This window comes from Macaca nemestrina, chromosome 9 (genome assembly GCF_043159975.1).
Source record: "Macaca nemestrina isolate mMacNem1 chromosome 9, mMacNem.hap1, whole genome shotgun sequence".
Taxonomy (NCBI): domain Eukaryota; kingdom Metazoa; phylum Chordata; class Mammalia; order Primates; family Cercopithecidae; genus Macaca; species Macaca nemestrina.
This window is the reverse complement of record NC_092133.1, coordinates 81672504-81690380: the sequence shown is the minus strand read 5'-3', so window position 1 is coordinate 81690380 and position 17877 is coordinate 81672504. Positions and strand designations below refer to the sequence as shown.

Genomic DNA, 17877 nt, shown 5'->3' with positions numbered 1-17877 from the left:
GAGTTCTTTACTTACTACCGGTACATGTCTTTTGTCAGATACGTGATTTGTAAATATATTCTCTCAGTCTGTAGCTTGTCTTTTCATCCTTCTGATAATGTCTTGTGCAGAGCAAAATTTGTTAAATTTGGTGAAATCCAATTGATCATTTTTTTCTTTTATGTCTCAGGCTTTTGTTGTCATATCTAAGAATTCTAATTATTTGCATAGCCCTAGGTCCTGAAGAGTTTCTCCTAAAATTTTTAGTTTAGCACTTTACATTTAGAGGTATGATCAATTCAGAGATAATTTTTGTACGAGGTATGAGATGTAAGTTAAGATTTATTTTCTTGTCTGTATATGTCAAATTGTTCTATCGTCATTTGTTGAAAATAATACTTTTCTTCATTGAACTGCATCTGTAACTTTGTCAAATATAAATTGGCCATATTTGTGTGGGTTAATTTCTGGACACTACTCTCTTCCATTGATCTACATGTTTGATCTTCACCAATAGCACATAGTCTTGATTGCTATAGATTTATAATAATTATTAAAATTAGTATGATTTCTCAAAATTTATATTTCTTTTCCAAAATTACTCTAGTTATTCAAATTTCTTTGCTTTTCCATGTAAATTTTAGAATCAGCTTATGTACACAAAATATTCTGCTGAAATTTTGGTCAATACTGAATTCACTTACAAATCAAATTGGGAAGAATTAATATCTTTCCTATGTTAAATCTTGTAATGCCTGAACATGGTAGTTTTCTTCATTTATTTAGGTCTTTAATTTCTTTCAACAGTACTTTATAGTTTTCAACATACAGATTCTCTATTTGATGTTTTTCCAGATTTATGCCAAAGTGTTTCTATTTTTATTGGAGTTATTATAAATGGTATTGTTTTTGTTTGAATTTCAGGTTTTAATTGTACTTTGTTAGTATATAGAAAAAAGTTTAATTTCTCAGTATTGACTTACGTTTTGCAACCTTGTCAACTTTGTTATTATTTTGGACATTTTTTATTTGTATACATTTATGGGGTACAAGTGTAGTTTTGTTACATGGATAGATTGTGTAGTGGTGAAGTCAGGGCTTTTAGTGTATTCATCACATGAATAACATATACTGTACCGTTAAGTTATTCTTATTGTCTATGCCCTCCTAGTTCCTTGCTTTTCTAAGTCTCAGTTGTCTATCATTCCACGCTCTATGCCCATGTGTACACATTATTTAGCTCCCACTTAGAAGTGAGAACATGTGGTATTTGTCTTTCTGTTACTGACTTGTTTTGCTTAATGGCTTCCAGTTCTATTCATATTGCTGCAAAAGACATGATTTTATTCTTTTTATGGATGAACAGTATTCCATTGTATATACATACCACAGTTTCTTTATCCAGTCGTCAGTGATGGATACTTAAGTTGATTCTATATCTTTGCTATTATGAATAGTGCTAGAATAAACATAGGTGCAGATACCTTTTTGATATAATGATTGCTTTTCCTTTGGGTAGATGCCTAATGATGAGATGGATGGATCAAATGGTAGTTCTAATTTTTGTTCTTTGAGGAGTCTCCATACTGTTTGCTAAAGTGGCTGTACTAAATCACATTCCCACCAACAGTGAATAAGCACTCCCTTTCTCTGCATTCTCTCCAGTATCTGTTGTTTTTGTTTTTCCTTCTCTAGGATTTTCTATACAGACAATCATGTCTCTGTGAATAGAGACGGTTTTATTTATTCACGTCTAATTTATTTCTAAAAAATAATGGCTGTTTCATGCCTATTGCGTTGGCTAAAAGTTCCAGTACTATGTTGAATAGAAATAGTGAGAAAGGATTCCTTATCTTTCCTAATCTGAAGAAGAAAACATTCAGACTTTCATTATTAAGTATGATAGTAGCTGTAGATTTTGTCTGTACAGACCTTTTATCAAATTGAAGAAGTTCCTTTCTGTTCCTGCTTTGCAAAGAGTTTTTATCATAAATGAATGCTAAATTTTGTGAACTTCTTTTTCTTCATCAGTTGATCTGATAATGTATTTTTTCTTCTTCGAACTCTGAATGTGATGGATCACATTGATTGTTATTTGAACATTGAACCAAGTTTTATTTTCCTGGGATAAATTCCATTTGGTCATGGTGAATTGTCATTGTCATTATGATGATTTTATATAGCTTCATTAAATTTAACAATATTTTGTTGACAATTCTTGCATATTTTAATGCAAGATATTGGTCTGTAGTTTTCATTTTTTTCTACTCTGCTGCTTTAGTTTTGGTACAGAGTGACATAGGCTTCATGAAATTATGTAGACAAAATTTTTTATTCTATTATTTGAAAGACATTTTCAACACCTGATGTTATTTTTTAAAATATTTGATATAACTACACTAGGAAATCATCAGAGATTGGAATTTCTTTTTCAGGAGACTCTTGAGCTACAAATTCAAATTATTTAATTATGTAAGAAGATTTGTCTATTTCATCTTTTCTGAATTTGTAGTTTACAGTTTTTGAGGAATTGTGTCATTTCAGATAAATTATTGAAGAGAGTGCATAGAGTTGAGCTAGCTGTTCACTCTCTATTCTTGTTACATGTATGTCATTTTTAGTGAGAGCATCTCTTTCATTTCTACTGTTGGTAATTTATATCCTTTCTCTCTCTTTTTTTTTTACTATCTTGATATTTATCAATTTCATTGATTATTTCAAAGAACCAGCTTTTACTTTCATTGATATTTAATATTTGTTGCTTGAATTTTACTCTTATCTTTATTCTTTTCTTCTTTAAATTTGCTTTGAATTTATTTTGCTCTGTTTCTTATTTTGTAAGTTAGAAGCATAGAATATTGATTTGAGAACTTTCTTCTTTTCTAATAAATGAATTTATTACTGTGACTTTCAGTCTAATCACTATCTTAACTGTACACAACAACTTTGATCTATTTGTGCTTTTATTTTCTTTAAGTTCTATTTTTTTTTTTCTATTTATCTTGGAAGTTTCTCTTTGACTCACAGATTATTTTAAAGTGGGGTACGTAATATGCAGATGTTTCCAGATTTTTCAGTCATCTTTCTATTATTGATGTCTAGTTTAATTCCATGAAAGTCTGAGAACTTTGTAGAGTTTAATTATTTTAAACTTCACAAAGTTTTTTAAATGATTCAGGTTCTGGAGTATCTTGGTAAATGTACCATGTGGACTTAAAAAGAATGGGTATTCTGTTGTCACTGAGTGTAGTGTTCTATAAACATCAATTATATGCAGTTGGTTGATAGTTTCATTCAATTCTTCGATATCCTTGCTGACTATCTGTTTTCTAGTTCTCTATACTACTAAGTGATATGTTGAAATCTCCTAATATAATCACAAATGTTTGTATTCGTCCTTTAATTTCTGTCATTTTTGCATATTTAAGCTCTGTTGTTAAACACACATGCATGTAGGATTGTTACTGTTGTTTCATATGCAAGAACTCTTTGTAATTTTCTCTGCTCCGAAATGTTCTTTTCTCATATTAGTATAGCCTCTCAGGCTTTTGTGGGTTAATGTTTGCATGGGACATAATTGTCTATCCTTTTTCTTTTCATTTACCTATTTTGTTATCTTTGACGTGAGTTTACTGTAGACAGCATTTAGTTGAGTCATTTTTAAAAATCCATTCTGAAAATTTCTCTTATTTAATTGCTGTGTTTAAGATTATTATTAACAGATTTGTATTTGACTCTACTATTTCAGTCTGCTTTCTGTCACTTCTGTTTGTCATTTGTTTCTCCTTTTTTGTTTTCAGTGAGTGACATTTAAGTTTCTTTTATTCTGTTTTAATTGATCTATTATGGATTTTACTTTATCTGTTTGTTACTGGCTGCTCTCATAATTAAAATATATACACTTTCTTTTTATAAACTTCTAAGAATTTTATTACACTATATAGAAAACTTAGCATCACATAGGTCCCCTTACCTTCCTTCCTTTATGTTATAGTTTTCATATTACAACAACTACATTAAAACGTTATCAGATGAACGTTACAATTTTTGTTTCAAACATGGAATAAATTTTAAAAACATGAGAAGAGGAAAATGGCCTTTATATTTACCAAGATTCTCCTATATTTCTACAATTCCAATGACGTGCATTTTAAATCTTTTATTATTGTCACACAGATCTCTGGGGCTCTCTTTATTTTTTCCCTCTCTGTTTTTGCTAATACGCCCATCTAATGAGTTTTACATTTTGGTTAGTATACTTCTCAGTTCTAAAATTTCTATTTGATTCTTCTTTTTATATGTTATTTATTTGCTGACTTTCTGTTTTTCCATTTTTTTCAAGAGTGTTTACTATTGCTTCTCAAGTCTTTCAAATAATAGATGCTCTGCAGTCTTTATCAGGTAATTCCAACATCTGTGTCATCTTGACATTTGTGAGTGTTAATTGTCTTTACTCATGCAAATTGAACGTTTCTTGTTTTGTTTTGTTTTGTTTTGTTTTGTTCCCATGGCAAGTAATTTTGGCTTATTTCCTGGATATTTTGAATATTATGTTTTGTTCTCTGGTTGTTATCTAAATTCTACGGCAAATGTTGATATGGTTCTCTTAGTGGCAAGGCAACCTGACTAAGTTCAGACTACAAGTTCCAACTTGTCTTCTGTGGGCTGTGAATTCAATGTCAGTTCACTGCTCAGTGCCTCACAGCGCTATTCAGATTTTGCCCACATGTGTGCCACCCTGTGGTGGATTTGAGACTTGGTCAATGATCTAGTTATTAGTTCTGTCCTCTAAATCTTTATATGCTCAGTAGAATCAGATCCATTCATGTGTAGACTGAAGGTGAACCCAGGATTTCTGAAACTACTTTATGGGGGATGTCTTCTTGGTTTCCTCCCTCTTCACAGTCTCTCAGGTAAAGCACATCCAGTGGTTTTTTACTGACTCCAAAGGGTCCCTGGCACTCCTCTTTTTGGTCCTCCAGAGAAAGTATTGTGACTTTATTTTTTCTGCCCTGCCATGCACTTCCATGACTACACTTTGTCTAGGGTCAAGTGGAAGGAGGATCCGTGAGGAAAAAGGCAATGGTAGCTCTCTCCACACTCCTGGGTTCCCAACCCCACTGAATAGTGAGACTTCTGTCAGTACTGCTGTGATATTACTTGGAGGATAAACAACAGCAACACAACATTGACAACAGAGGATTTCCACATTCCTTTTGAGATTTCAGAGCTCCTCTCTCACTTCCTGGAGCCAGAACTGGAGAGTTTTTCCTGGAGGCCTCTCTGTTTGTGTAAATGACCACCTCTCAGTTTCAATTTGAATTGCATTCAGCCTAGGGGATAATGTAGGGAAAAAATGCATAAACTTACCACCATTTGGTGATGCTTTGAATTCTGGTCTTCTTTCCAACCCATTTGCTACTATTTACTTTTCACTGTCCTAAAATATCTCCTCCATATATTCTCTCTTGATTGTGTAGTCACAGCAATGGGAAAGACAACAGAAACATAGTTACTCCGAAGGACACAGAACTGGAATATATCCATTAGGGTTTTATTTTTGCATTTTTTTCAAATTTTTATTTTGAACTAATTTAAAACTCACAGAAGTTGCAAAAATAATACTGGAAGTTCCTGTGTGTGCTTTCCCTAGCTTTCCCCAATGATAACATCTTATATACAAGAGTACATTTTCAAAACCAGAAAATTGGTAATGATACAACACTATTAATTAAACCATAGGAATTATTTGACTTTTATCAGCTTTTGTTGGCGGTGGTGGTGATGTTGATGATGATGTATAGTACTATGGAATTTCACACGTATAAATTTCTGTTGACACCACCACAATCAAGATATAGAACTCTTCCAGCACTACAAAAAATCTCCCTCATGCTGCTACCTCTGTGTAATCACACTCTCCCTCTGATTGTAATCTCTGGTAACCATTGATCTGTTCTCCATTACTGTAACTTTTTCATTTCAAGGTTGCTCTATAAATGGAATCATACAGTATAGCCATTAGTTTTTAACAGAATCCGATCTTTGGCACCTTGTGTTTTATTGCTATTAAACATTCAGGCATCTAGCAATATTCCTTCAATGGGACAAGGACTGTAAAATTCTGTACTTCAAGTCCCTCTGACAAGTACAGGAGTTGAAAAAAGAGTTATTATAGTATAGGACATATTTATTGACTAGGTTCTGTTAAAGGATCACATACCCCATTATTATTCATTTCTGACAGCCCAACTGCCGGCCTGTTGGAGCCAGAGAAAAACTAACTTTCACTGGACTCATGGCTTCACATGGACTATGACGAGGAGACCACGCTTGTCTCCTCCCTTCCCCTGTTCCCCTGTGCCACCTCCATGAGTGTGAGGTCAGAGAACAGTGTGCTGGCAGAGCACAGTGGAGCTGTTCAGAAAAAGGCACATTTAAAGACACCTATTATCTCCATGCCTTTGTCAACAAAACATTTCAATTTCTGATGAATCTCTCTGTGTTCCTAGATTCATTTTAGGTGCAGCAAAACAAATTGTTTCTTTGTTTGCTTTTCTATTTGCTCATGGTTATTACTTCCCCCTGAATGGTTCATCATAGCAGCAGTCATAGAGTAATCATCTGACAGCATATTATTATTTATTATGTATCGAGTGCCATAAAGGCTCATAAAGCTTACCAGGTGCCTATAAGGATACCAGTCATTGGCTGCAGAGCACACAGCTGCACTTAGGCACTTACTGGGGAGATGCAGCGGGAGGTCCGAGGATGAGGCAGGCAGTTCTGGGGAGAAACTGATTCCTTCCAGCTTCCCCCTAGCGGGGGACATGGTTGCAGAGCTCAGGAAGCTCCATGCTGTAAGGACACATAAGAGGAACTGAACAGAGAATGCACTCCTAATGTGGGTTTCATCGGCGAAGGTGGTGGTGCCTGCAATAGTAGGAGAGGGGTCAAGTCTCATTTACTTATAAAAACACAACTCTGATTCTCATAGATTCTGAATGGGATTCTGTAGTCCTGAGAGAGGATAGGGAATGAAAGAAGAAAGGCAAAGATAACTTACATTTATTATCTATGTGCCAGCACTGATTTGGGCACTGGAATAGAGAGGAATGAAACCCATGGTGTGTTACAAAAAAACAGACAAAAGATGAATAAATAAATATATAATGTAATGTTTAAGAAGGAGACTGAAGTTGAGTAAGGAGATCAAGCATAAAAAGATGGTCATTTCTGATAAACCAGGGAAGCATGTTCTGAGACATGTCCTTTGAGCAGAGACCTTAATGAACTGAGGGAATGAGCCATGTAAATATCTAGAGAAGGGTTTTGAGTAAGAAGGAACAGCACATGCTAAGGCCCTGGTTATGCATACTCTTGGCAAGTGGAGTGGCAGTGATCCATCAGTGGGACTGAAGCCCAGTAGACAAGGGGGAGGGTGCTAAAGATGAGGTTGGAACATCAGCCATGGGCAGACCATGTAGACTGTGGGGGAAAATGGTGAATTTGTTCTCAGGGTGTTGGCAAGTCATTGAAGGGTTGAATTAGGGAAACTGCATGAATCTGTTCGTGATTTTAAAAGTTTACGTTGGGTGTTGTGCTAATGTGTGGAGAATAAACAGGGGTAGGTGGGCATAAGAATGAGTCTGTGTGTCCATGACAAGCACTTGCCAGGCTGACATACGCACTACATTTCATTCCTATGAAATTCTACCAATGCAGTAGATAGGTAACAATAATCTCCATGTGACAGAATAGTCAGTGACTCAAGCAACTGCTGTAGTTTACTCATGCAATAAACAGGAAGCTGGCACTTGAACCCAGGGCTGGCTGACTTCTGATCTCTCCTTTTACCCCAGAAACAGCTTGGCTGTGGATACCTTGCTTTTGAGAGCCAGGAAGGGTCATTGCCCCTGCATTCTTGTCTCTATCCATTCTGTTTCCTCCTTGGGTGATGGAGACCAGATTAGTTTGTCTCACCCTCATGATTAAAGTTTAGATCCCATTGATCCCTCCACATTTCCCTTTGCCAGTGCCCTCCCAGGTGGCATCAGAAAACACACTGCAGTAATGAAGTGAATATGGCCCTTGGTGAACACTCTCCTCCCCATCTGGGATTGCCACTTCCCTGTTTAAAACACCAGACACAGGCAGAGAGGCTCTTCTTAACTTTCCAGTACTATCTTCCCAAAAAGTGCGATTTCCCGAGGTTTGCTCACCCTTAGAGCCCAAATTCTGAAATTAACTGGTATTGTCTGTCAGCAAAATGGTAACTAATATAAAATCTGTTAGAAAATTATGATGTTTGGGAGGCCGAGATGGGCGGATCACCTGAGATCAGTAGTTCGAGACCAACTTGGACAACATGGGGAAACCTCATCTCTACTAAAAATACAAAAATTAGCCAGGCATGGTGGCACATACCTGTAGGCCCAGCTACTTGGGAGGGTGAGGCAGTGGAATGGTTTGAACCCAGTAGGCAGAGGTTGCAGTGAGCTGAGATCACGCCATTGCACTCCAGCCTGGGCAACAAAGCAAGACTCCATCTCAAAAAAAAGAAAAGAAAATTATGATGATCTCTAACCAAATCCTTGCAATTCACACAAGGGGGCGAGGAAAGGTATGTTTTTATAATTTTTCAGCCTGAGAAGAATGGGAAGGAAGTTACCACCTTGTGAAATTCTTTCAGGATTGTATCATCTCTGTGATTCTTCTTATTGCAGTGGAGAAAAAATAAAACACTTTCCCCTCTTCCTCTACTCTCTTGGGTTTAGTGGTTAGGGTATGCAAATTAAGCTGACAAAAGACAAATGAACAGGAGAAAAAACGTACAAATGTTATTGACGTTAACATTTTCACAAGTATAGGGTTTTACAAAAACAACATAACAACAACAAACAAGGAAAACCCAAAGAATTGGGTAGAATTGTAAGGTTATATACCATATAAACAAAAGGTGAAAAATTGTGGGGCAGTGACTACATAAAGGAAAGGGGAATTTTGGGCTTTTAGGGGCAGTAAATTATGTGAAGGTAAATATATGAGAGAACTAATGTAAGGTAAGTGTTATTTTAGGAAGATTTGGGCAGACTCATTTTGGTGCCAACTTTCCATCTTTTTCATGACCATAAAACTTCCCTGGAGAAAGGATTTATGGTGGTCCTCATTTCTCTGAATTTTCTGCTTTTAGTCAGACAAAGGAAGCCCCAAGAAGGCTTCTTTCTGCATCTGTTGATTCACAATTGCCTTCAGCTAAAATTTGTCCATATACCAAAGTGAAATATTTTGGGGTACCATATTCCCCTTCATTACCTTTGACTGGGAAGTAGCATGCAGCCAGCTTTGTTCAATCAGTTCTACTTGAAACTGGCTAAAAGTCCTAGCAGTGCCCAGCATTCTTCCTGAAAGAGGCAATATGATACAGTCAGTAAGAATCTGGTCTCTGCAATCTAATTGCTGTGTTTAGAATCCTGGCTCTATAACTCACTGTTGAGGGATTTCTAAATTATACTTTATCTAATTGTTGTGTTTAGAATCCTAGCTCTATAACTTTGTACTACAGGGACGTTTTTGTGTGTGCTTTGATTTTATAATCTGTTAAATGGGACAAAAACGAGATATATGTAGTGTGTGCTGGGTGATAGCTTCTGCTGCCATTAACTATATCAAGGACGAGCCTGAGCTAGCTGCACCGGCTGCTTTCTGCAAGCTCATGAGCCTGAGGGAACTTAGTGCAGTCGTTTTTAAATACTACCTGCCCATGTCAAGAAGGAAAGAGCTGCCCGAGGCTGATCTTGCCTCCTGCCCTTGCCCTCTCTACTGCGGTGACTATGGAGAGGTTTTTTTAAACCTCCCTCTTGGGGATATACTCCAGTCTCAGAAGGGCAACTGTGCTTTCTTCCTGGGGGCAGGGGCTTTCTTTACTCTTCTGTGTCCTGGGCTCTGCTCATAATGGCACTTCACAACTGTTCCTTCATCAGTACATTCTCTTGGTGTCTGCAAATCCCAATCAGCCAGGAAGATTTTCCAAATTCGCAGTGAGGTTTGTATATGAACAAATGCTCTTTTTGACTATGCCTTATCAGCCTATTGATGCCCCTCTGGAGGTTCAGGCATGCCTCTTTATTTTCCCCTGGATGGAAATAAGGTATAATTTAGAAATCCCTCAAGTTTATTTTTTTCACTTTTGATTGCAACACAGGTCTGATGAAAATTTCCCCTATTTTTATTACCTATCAGTCTTTCCAATGGAATTAATAGAGAGAAAGGCATTTAAACCCTGTGCTCAAATTGCACTATCTTACCCAAAGTCTTATGAAAGAAAAATTTTATTACATATTTTAAATGATATGGAGCGCATATATCCCCTAGATAAACCTTGGAGTCTCTAGGTTAAGTCTTCCTGTTTCCCAGAGCAGACTCAGGTGGACTCTGGAATTTGTAGGAGGCAATAAATCACTTCTTACATATAGCAGGGGCAGTAGTTCATTTTTAGTCTTCACTTTGACCAAGCTCAGGCCCTGACTTATGATCTCAGGCATGAGATGGGTGTCTGCCTTGGGCTCTGCTCTTGCGGAGTCACTATTCTGCAGGAACCAGCTTTGCTTCTTATGCCCAGGAGGACCTGTGGCAGCAGCTCATCTTTCAGGGCCCCGGAATGTAAATCTCATGAAGACAGGACCTGGGCACATTCTGTTCTTTGCTCTCTCTCTCATACCCACATCAGTGTCTGGCACATGGTAAGTGCTCAGCACTTACTGTAAAATGAATGAGTACAATCGGGAGTGATGGCCTAGATACTTTTCATCCTGTGTTTTGTGAAGGTGTTGCTTGCCCATAGCACATGAAGATTTTAATGAATTTTTTCACCTTTAGCTATGACAAACTGTGGTATATAGTTTAATATAAATGGATAATTAAGAAAAAATTATAAATCAGTCTATAAAGAAATTAACATCTTGTTTTAATTAAGAACTTTCTTGCCTATCAGTCTTCTCAATAACTGTGTACTCTGGTCCTTGTGAAACTGAAGGCTGACCTGATTAAGCTTGCCAAACTTAACCTGCCTTGCTTGCTTTTAACTGCTTACTTCTAGTTGATCTTAAACTCTTATAGCTAAAAGTCATGTAGCCAAACAATATGTAACTCAACTCTCACCAGATTCCTTAGAGATAATATATCTGATATGTATGTCACTATGGTAACAGTTGCTTTAACTTGTTTTTCAGGAGCTAGGGGACAGTTCTTGTCTGGTTTCAACTGATTGAGACCACCGACCCTTCAACTGGGCCTGCACAAATGCCTAAAATGTTATCTTTTGGCATCAGAGGGCCAAAACTCTTTCCTCAGATCATGCTACTGAACATGCGTCCTATGAAGAGTCATGATCCTCAGTTACACTTGCAAAGACCATCAATTACGTCATCTTTCCCCACTACCAATCACCTTTCCCCATGTCTGGACCATCTTAATCCTCTATCCCACAAATATCCTTAAAACCCCATCTACAGAGAGATGTGCTAGAGACATGTTCTCCCATTTCCTCACTTGGCTGCCTCATGAATAAACTCCCTTTTGTAAAACTCATATCAGTGATTGGCTTGCTGTGTGTGGGCAGAATAAGCCTGGTTAGATATCACTTATTAATCTAATAGTCCGTGGACAAATGGTGAGTGCTCACTCTGATCAAATGGGGCTTGGAAGGCTTTATTATATAACCTAGCAGCTCAACAAAATTATTCTGTCTAATTCAAGGAAACTTTGAGTTGGTATACATTCCTCTTCAGTCTTAGTGAGATACTTCAGAACTTGGATTTGGTTGAACTTCGGAAGTTCCTATTTTTCAAAGATGTTAACTCAAGAAAATTGCTGAGAAATCCCTGTTTTTATTTGATTTCTCCTCTGCTTCAGTTACTTTGTCTACTTTTATTCAATGTCCCAGGATTTCTTGCCTAAGGATATCAGTATCCTTCTGAAGAACGCTCAGGAGAACGGTACGTGAAGGAGGAGGAGACAGAGCAGAAAACTATTTTTCTGTAGAGATGCACCTGTGCTGGACAGAATTTCTAAAAATGGCACTCAAGATTCCATGCTGGAACCTGTGACTATGAAAAGATATTATCCCCGTGGCTCTGTTATGTTATATAGCACAGGTGATCTTGAAGAAGGGAGATTATTTGGGTTGACCCAGTCTAACCATAAGTCCTCAAACGCACAAAGCTTTCTCTGGTGTGACAAAGGTTCTTTGTTTGGCCAAACGTTAGTCAGTCTCCTGAATCTTCTCCCAGGCCCATCTATGCACTTCCTTAGAAAATCCACTTTTAGCAAGAACCCTGCTAAGTGAATTTAGCAAGAACTCCCCACCCTTGATATCTGATTGGACTCCTCATCCTCCATCATCTCCCAGGTGATATCTGATCATCCTGGACTGTCTTCAGCAAGAAACCTGTTAGGTCGGTTCAGCCAGAATTTCCCTTATCTCTGACGTTTCCTCTTCATAATTTTTCATCCACTGTTCCCACCCTGCTTTCCGACTATAAATTCCCACTTGCCCATGTCTCCATCAGAAAACTCATTGCTGCAGTCCCCACATCTGTTGTGATGGCCCCAAATAAAGTCTGCATTAATGTGCTTTAATAAGTGTCATCGAATAATTTTTTCTTTAACAGGAGAAGAAAGCAGAAGGCAATGTTAGATGTAAAAAGAAAGGCCTCAAAGCACTGTTGCTGGTATGAAGACAGAGGTGAGCATATGAGAAGGAATGTGGGCAGTGTGGCACAGAACGGCCCCAACTGACAGCCAACAGGAAAGGAGGACTTCAGTGCCATCATCACAGGAGCTGAATTAAAGCAACACCCTGAATGAGACTAAAAACCATTTCTCTCCCAGAGCCTCCACAGAAGGGCCCAGCTTGATCACATCTTGGTTTCTGTCCTGTGAGACTCTGAGTATGAAACCTAGCAGAGCCCTCCTGAACTGGACTTCTGACCTATAAAAGTGTGAGCTAAGGAAAAGAAGTTTTGTTTTTTGCTGCTAAAACTGTAGTATTTTTTTTTTCATTTTTTTAAGACTGAGTTTCATTCTTGTTGCCCAGGCGGGAGTGCAGTGGTGCGATCTCGACTCACCGCAACTTCCGCCTCCTGGGTTCAAGCGATTCTCCTGCCTCAGCCTCCTGATTAGCTGGGATTACAGGCATGCGCCACCACGCCCAGCTAACTTTGTATTTTTAGTAAAGACAGGGTTTTTCCACGTTGGCCAGGCTGGTCTCAAACTCCCCACCTCAGGTTATCCGCCCGCCTCGGCCTCCCAAAATGTTGGAATTACTGGCCTGAGCCAACACGCCAGACAACCTCTAGTAATTTTTTACACGAACGAACGAAAGAAAAGTAATACACATTCTTTCATGTGTAATTAAATTCTAAATAGAATAGGTAAATGGAGTCCCTGAATCTCCTACTTTAAAAAACTAAATTAGAAGGTGGACTCGTTTGTGCTGTAAAAGATTCTTTACATCACAAAAGGTTGAAAAGGCCCCTTCAAAGAGCACTTAGTGGAGTGTTTGTTTACAGAGTATGACTTGCTTAACAGAGGAAGAAACTGAAAGCTGTAGTGTTCTATTGCTGACTAAATAGCAATCATAAATGAAGATAAAGTATGAGATTATAATAAGAACAAATGGACATTTCCACATCCATTTCAGATTTTTTTCATTTTACATAGCCGAACATGAAAATTCCAGAATCTACCCCCAACATCCTTTCAAGTCACATCTAGCTCAGGTAGGAAACTGCAACTTAGGAGACCTTAGAAGTACAAAGAAGAGACAAGGAGTTCTTGCCTTTGGGTTCTTTTCTCCCAACTACTTGGCCTCTTAATGATTACTAACATTGAACTTTTGACCAGAGGAGCAGAAAAGGAGAAGTATGGAGAAACTCAGGAAAAATCCTAATAACAAGGCTCTTGATTCTGAGGAAGAGAAAAGGGGGGACCCTTTGTCAGTCCTCTGCTCTTAGGACCACGCCAGGCCTACTTGACTATGACCTCATTAAATTCTGCCCGAGGTGCAATTTGCCCTGACATTTCAGGTAAATAAGCTAAGAAGGTTCCAAGATGAAAGCCAATTTGCTCAAGTTTATGAAACATTTAAATAAAGGGCAGACTCAGTTTGGTTCCCGAGCTCATGACATTTCTGTTATAAAGCGGCCTCTCGGCCAGGCGCGGTGACTCACACCTGGAATTCCAGCACTTTGGGAGGCCAAGGCGGGCGGATCACCTGAGGTGGGGAGTTTGAGACCAGCCTGACCAACATGGAGAAACCTTGTCTCTACTAAAAATACAAAAAAATGTAGCCGGGCATGGTGGCCCATGTTTGTAATCCCAGCTACTCGGGAGGCTGAGGCAGGAGAATCGCTTGAAACCAGGAGGTAGAGGTTGCAGTGAGCTGAGATCAAGCCACTGCACTCCAGCCTGAGCAACAAAAGCGAAACTATCTCAAAAAAACAAACAAACAAAAAAACAAAAACAACAACAACAGCAACAACAAAAAGCTGCCACTCCAGACATCTGCAGAGGTGGACCAGTGATGAGGAGAAGTAACGAAGTCAACGTTAGAGCAAGAGCAATTCTACCTGTCACAGGGACCTTAAGGCTCAGACCGGGCTGCAACAAACTCAAGATTTTAGCTAAAAGATTCCTAAGTGCTTTGATACCCCCTCCTCCTATATACATTAATAAAATGTATATTTTTCCTAATAATTAGTTTTCATAATTGTCCTTAATGGTTAGACTTAGGATTCAATTGATCCAGAGAGACATTAGGTGCAAGTAGCCTGTCTTCAATCAAAACCTAAGGTGGAACTAGGGAACATACATTGCTAAGATCTCCAATTGCCCTAAATTCTAATTTTACCATTTAGCATACTATTTAAAGTTTCAAATTTTATTCAAACCAGGTAAACATCCTTTTACTTTCCAAAGTAATTACAGCTTGGTGAATACTGAGCTATTCATCATAAGCTCAGTCTCACTATATACTTCACCTGGCATTAGGTAGGCACCCCCTAAGTATTTCTCGAATTAACAGTATTGGTCTGCAGCTAACTCTGATCCTTTCCCATAACCCCATGGGTTCCATGAAGCAATCAGTCATGCACTCACCCACTCTCGGACTCATTAAATCATTAAATAATTAAAACCCTTATGGTCAGGTTTGTTAAATTTATATTCATTTCCCTCACTCTGTTGAGTGATTTTTTTTTTTCTTTTTGTAGTTCAAATAAGGGTTTAGCGTTTATTAAATGATTTCTATGTGGCAAATAAATTCCCATGAAGTATTTACTAATTTTGATACTGGTCTTATGCAAAAGGTTATATTTGGTGCCAGTAGGATACTGAGCATACTGTAAACCACGCATTCATTTGTTCACTTATTCATCCAACAAATATTTACTTAATGCGAGTTGTTTGTCACACACTATGAATGCAAACACAGAGGTGATTGACAAGTCTTCCATCCTTTACAGAGCCTTCAATATATGTGTGAGAGAAAGAGGAATTATAAGCAAAATATGCCTCTCTAACATACTGGCGATTTTAATTAAAGTTAAAAGTTTAAAACACAGAGGCAGACTCTGCCCCTCCTCTCTACTTTTCCCACCTAAGGACAAGCTCCTTTACAACACACTTTCTTTTTTAAAATATATATATATCTTTTTAAAATTTAAACTAGACTTTTACTACTTTATTGCTTTTTTATTTTGTGTTATCCTTGCACAGGGACCATATTAACCTTCTCTGTATTGTTTCAATTTTAGTACATGTGCTGCCAAAGAGAACACATCAACACGCTTAGAGACAGAGCCCATAGACAATGGCACCAGATGGTCTAGGAGCAGATTTCACTCTCCCCATCAATTTACCTTCCCATATTTTCCCACCTTTTGGAAGCCTGAAGATGCTTTCTTCTTTTTCTTGTCACTATGTAGGATTTATGGCTCCTTGTTAAAATATTATTTAAGCAAGGACCCTAAGCCACTGCCTTGAAAAAGAAACACTTTTGAACTGAGACTTTTCCTGCGTGATGGGTACAGCACGTGTTAATAAACTTCTGCTTGTTTTCCTCACTTGTTTAATCTGACTTTTGTTTTCAGGACAGTGTCTCAACAGCGTCTCTTTAAGAATCAAAAAAGGGAAAGGACAGAAATTATGTTTTCTCCTTTACAACTTGGCACCCAAGATGGGGCCAACAGAGACACCCTGACTGCTCCAGTACCTACAGGTGAAATCCTGGGAGAACTGGCAGATGCAGCAGAAAAGGGTAAGATTTCTCACCAAGGTCAGCTTCTCCCAGGTTTCTATCTGTGGTACCTGGCCAAGAAAGAAGGTAAAACATTTTCCTCATCCCTCCCTTTCCAGGTTCAGATTGATAGGAGGAAAACATTTACAAATAATAATAAAATTAATTCTTTGAATCTGTGACTTGTAGATTTCTTTAAGTACCTATTTGGTTATTGATTGTTAGTTTTACAAGGATGATCTTTGCTTTCCTTGTCTCTGACTTTCTGAGTGGTTTTTCATAGGAGGATCACAACAAGATTCTTCTTTCATCTTGTTTCATTTCTTGGGAAGCTTGGCTTTGTAAGCTGCAAATTTATTCTGTGGTCTGTGCCACCTTGAGGGCATAAATTGTCTGGCCTATGTCAGGTAGCCAGCTGGGAGTTCCACTGGGTCCAAAATGTCTGTTTTTCTAAATGTGCTGGCTCTCAGGATTTGTCTTAATTGTCTCAACCTTCATTGCCTTGCTAATAACAAAGGTCTTTACTTTCTTAGGCCATCTTTGGAAAAACTTCGGATCTTGAAGGGGATTGCATTTTTACACCATCTTAGGGGATATAATTTTTGTGTCTGGTTATAAGCCTTAAAAAGACTTACTGATTTTAAGTCACAATTATAGTAGGTTTACTTTGGAAACTGGGACTTTTGTATCTAGAAGTATGTTTTTTAAGGGATTCTTCTTAGTCTTTAGGATATGAAAATCTTAACCATGACTTTGAAATGTCTAGGGAATTAGATAAGCAGCATTCCAACTGAGATAGGATTTGAAACAGAGTTAAAGTGCTTTGAACCAACCACAAAATTGCTTTCCTCAGTAGGTGCCTTTAGCTCAGGAGAGAAACATTTCTAAAATTATTCATTTTAAACAATCAAGGTATACCTTTGATTTAAATTTTGGCTTACATTTAGAGCATAAGAGGAATTTTTTGGTTTTTCTTAGCTTCCTTTCCTAAGCTAAATGGAACAATATACTTAGAAAAACAAAAGAAACAGTTTATTAAAACATTTTAAAGACAAAGAGTTTTAAACAGTGATCACATTAGACCTCTAATAAACAAATATATCCACCTCCAAGACTCTTTCTTTATGTAAATTTAAGAAAGGAAAAGGCAAGAAACAGGAATGTTTGCTATTTGCCCAGCTAAAATTTGATAAAAAGATTTTAAGAGCTCTATAGTCAAAAGTCACCTTAATTAAAAGCTGATATTTAGGCTATATGTGTATGCGTATATTTTTAAAACCCTTCTTCTCTATAACAACTATATGCACTTCTGTCTGTTTCTCCTCTTGTTGATATAGTTTTTGCCTCTAAGACTTGTTCTTCCATTTACTTCTGTCTTTCTTTCCTCTTGCAACCCACAAGGTTACAAGAGGAAAGATTGCCATATTGTAGACCTAAAAAAGATTTCTAACAGCCCTGGGATCTTGGGAGGAAAACAGAAAAGCCAACATAGACTCCTCTTTTGGGGAGGAACCTCTGTTTTTCCTCATGGAACCCCAAGAGTTGTGAATGGACAGGTTCCTGTCAGCTGTAAAGCTCTATCTGCTTTTACACTGAACTGT

The 17877-nt window shown here is 37.7% G+C and overlaps 1 long non-coding RNA gene and 1 other non-coding gene across 2 annotated transcripts in view; one reads left to right on the top strand and one right to left on the bottom strand.

Moving 5' to 3' along the window:
* Positions 1-11698, top strand: part of LOC105495986 (uncharacterized) — a 40704-nt gene extending 29006 nt beyond the window's left edge. The window contains exon 5 of the long non-coding RNA XR_011607873.1: positions 11211-11698. This is a non-coding gene — a long non-coding RNA (uncharacterized lncRNA). The remainder of the gene's footprint in view (positions 1-11210) is intronic.
* A 4017-nt stretch (positions 11699-15715) lies between these two features.
* On the bottom strand, positions 15716-15818 carry LOC112429228 (U6 spliceosomal RNA). The gene has a single exon (XR_003021397.1). It is a non-coding gene; the product is annotated as a U6 spliceosomal RNA (small nuclear RNA).
* Positions 15819-17877: the final 2059 nt, after the last annotated feature.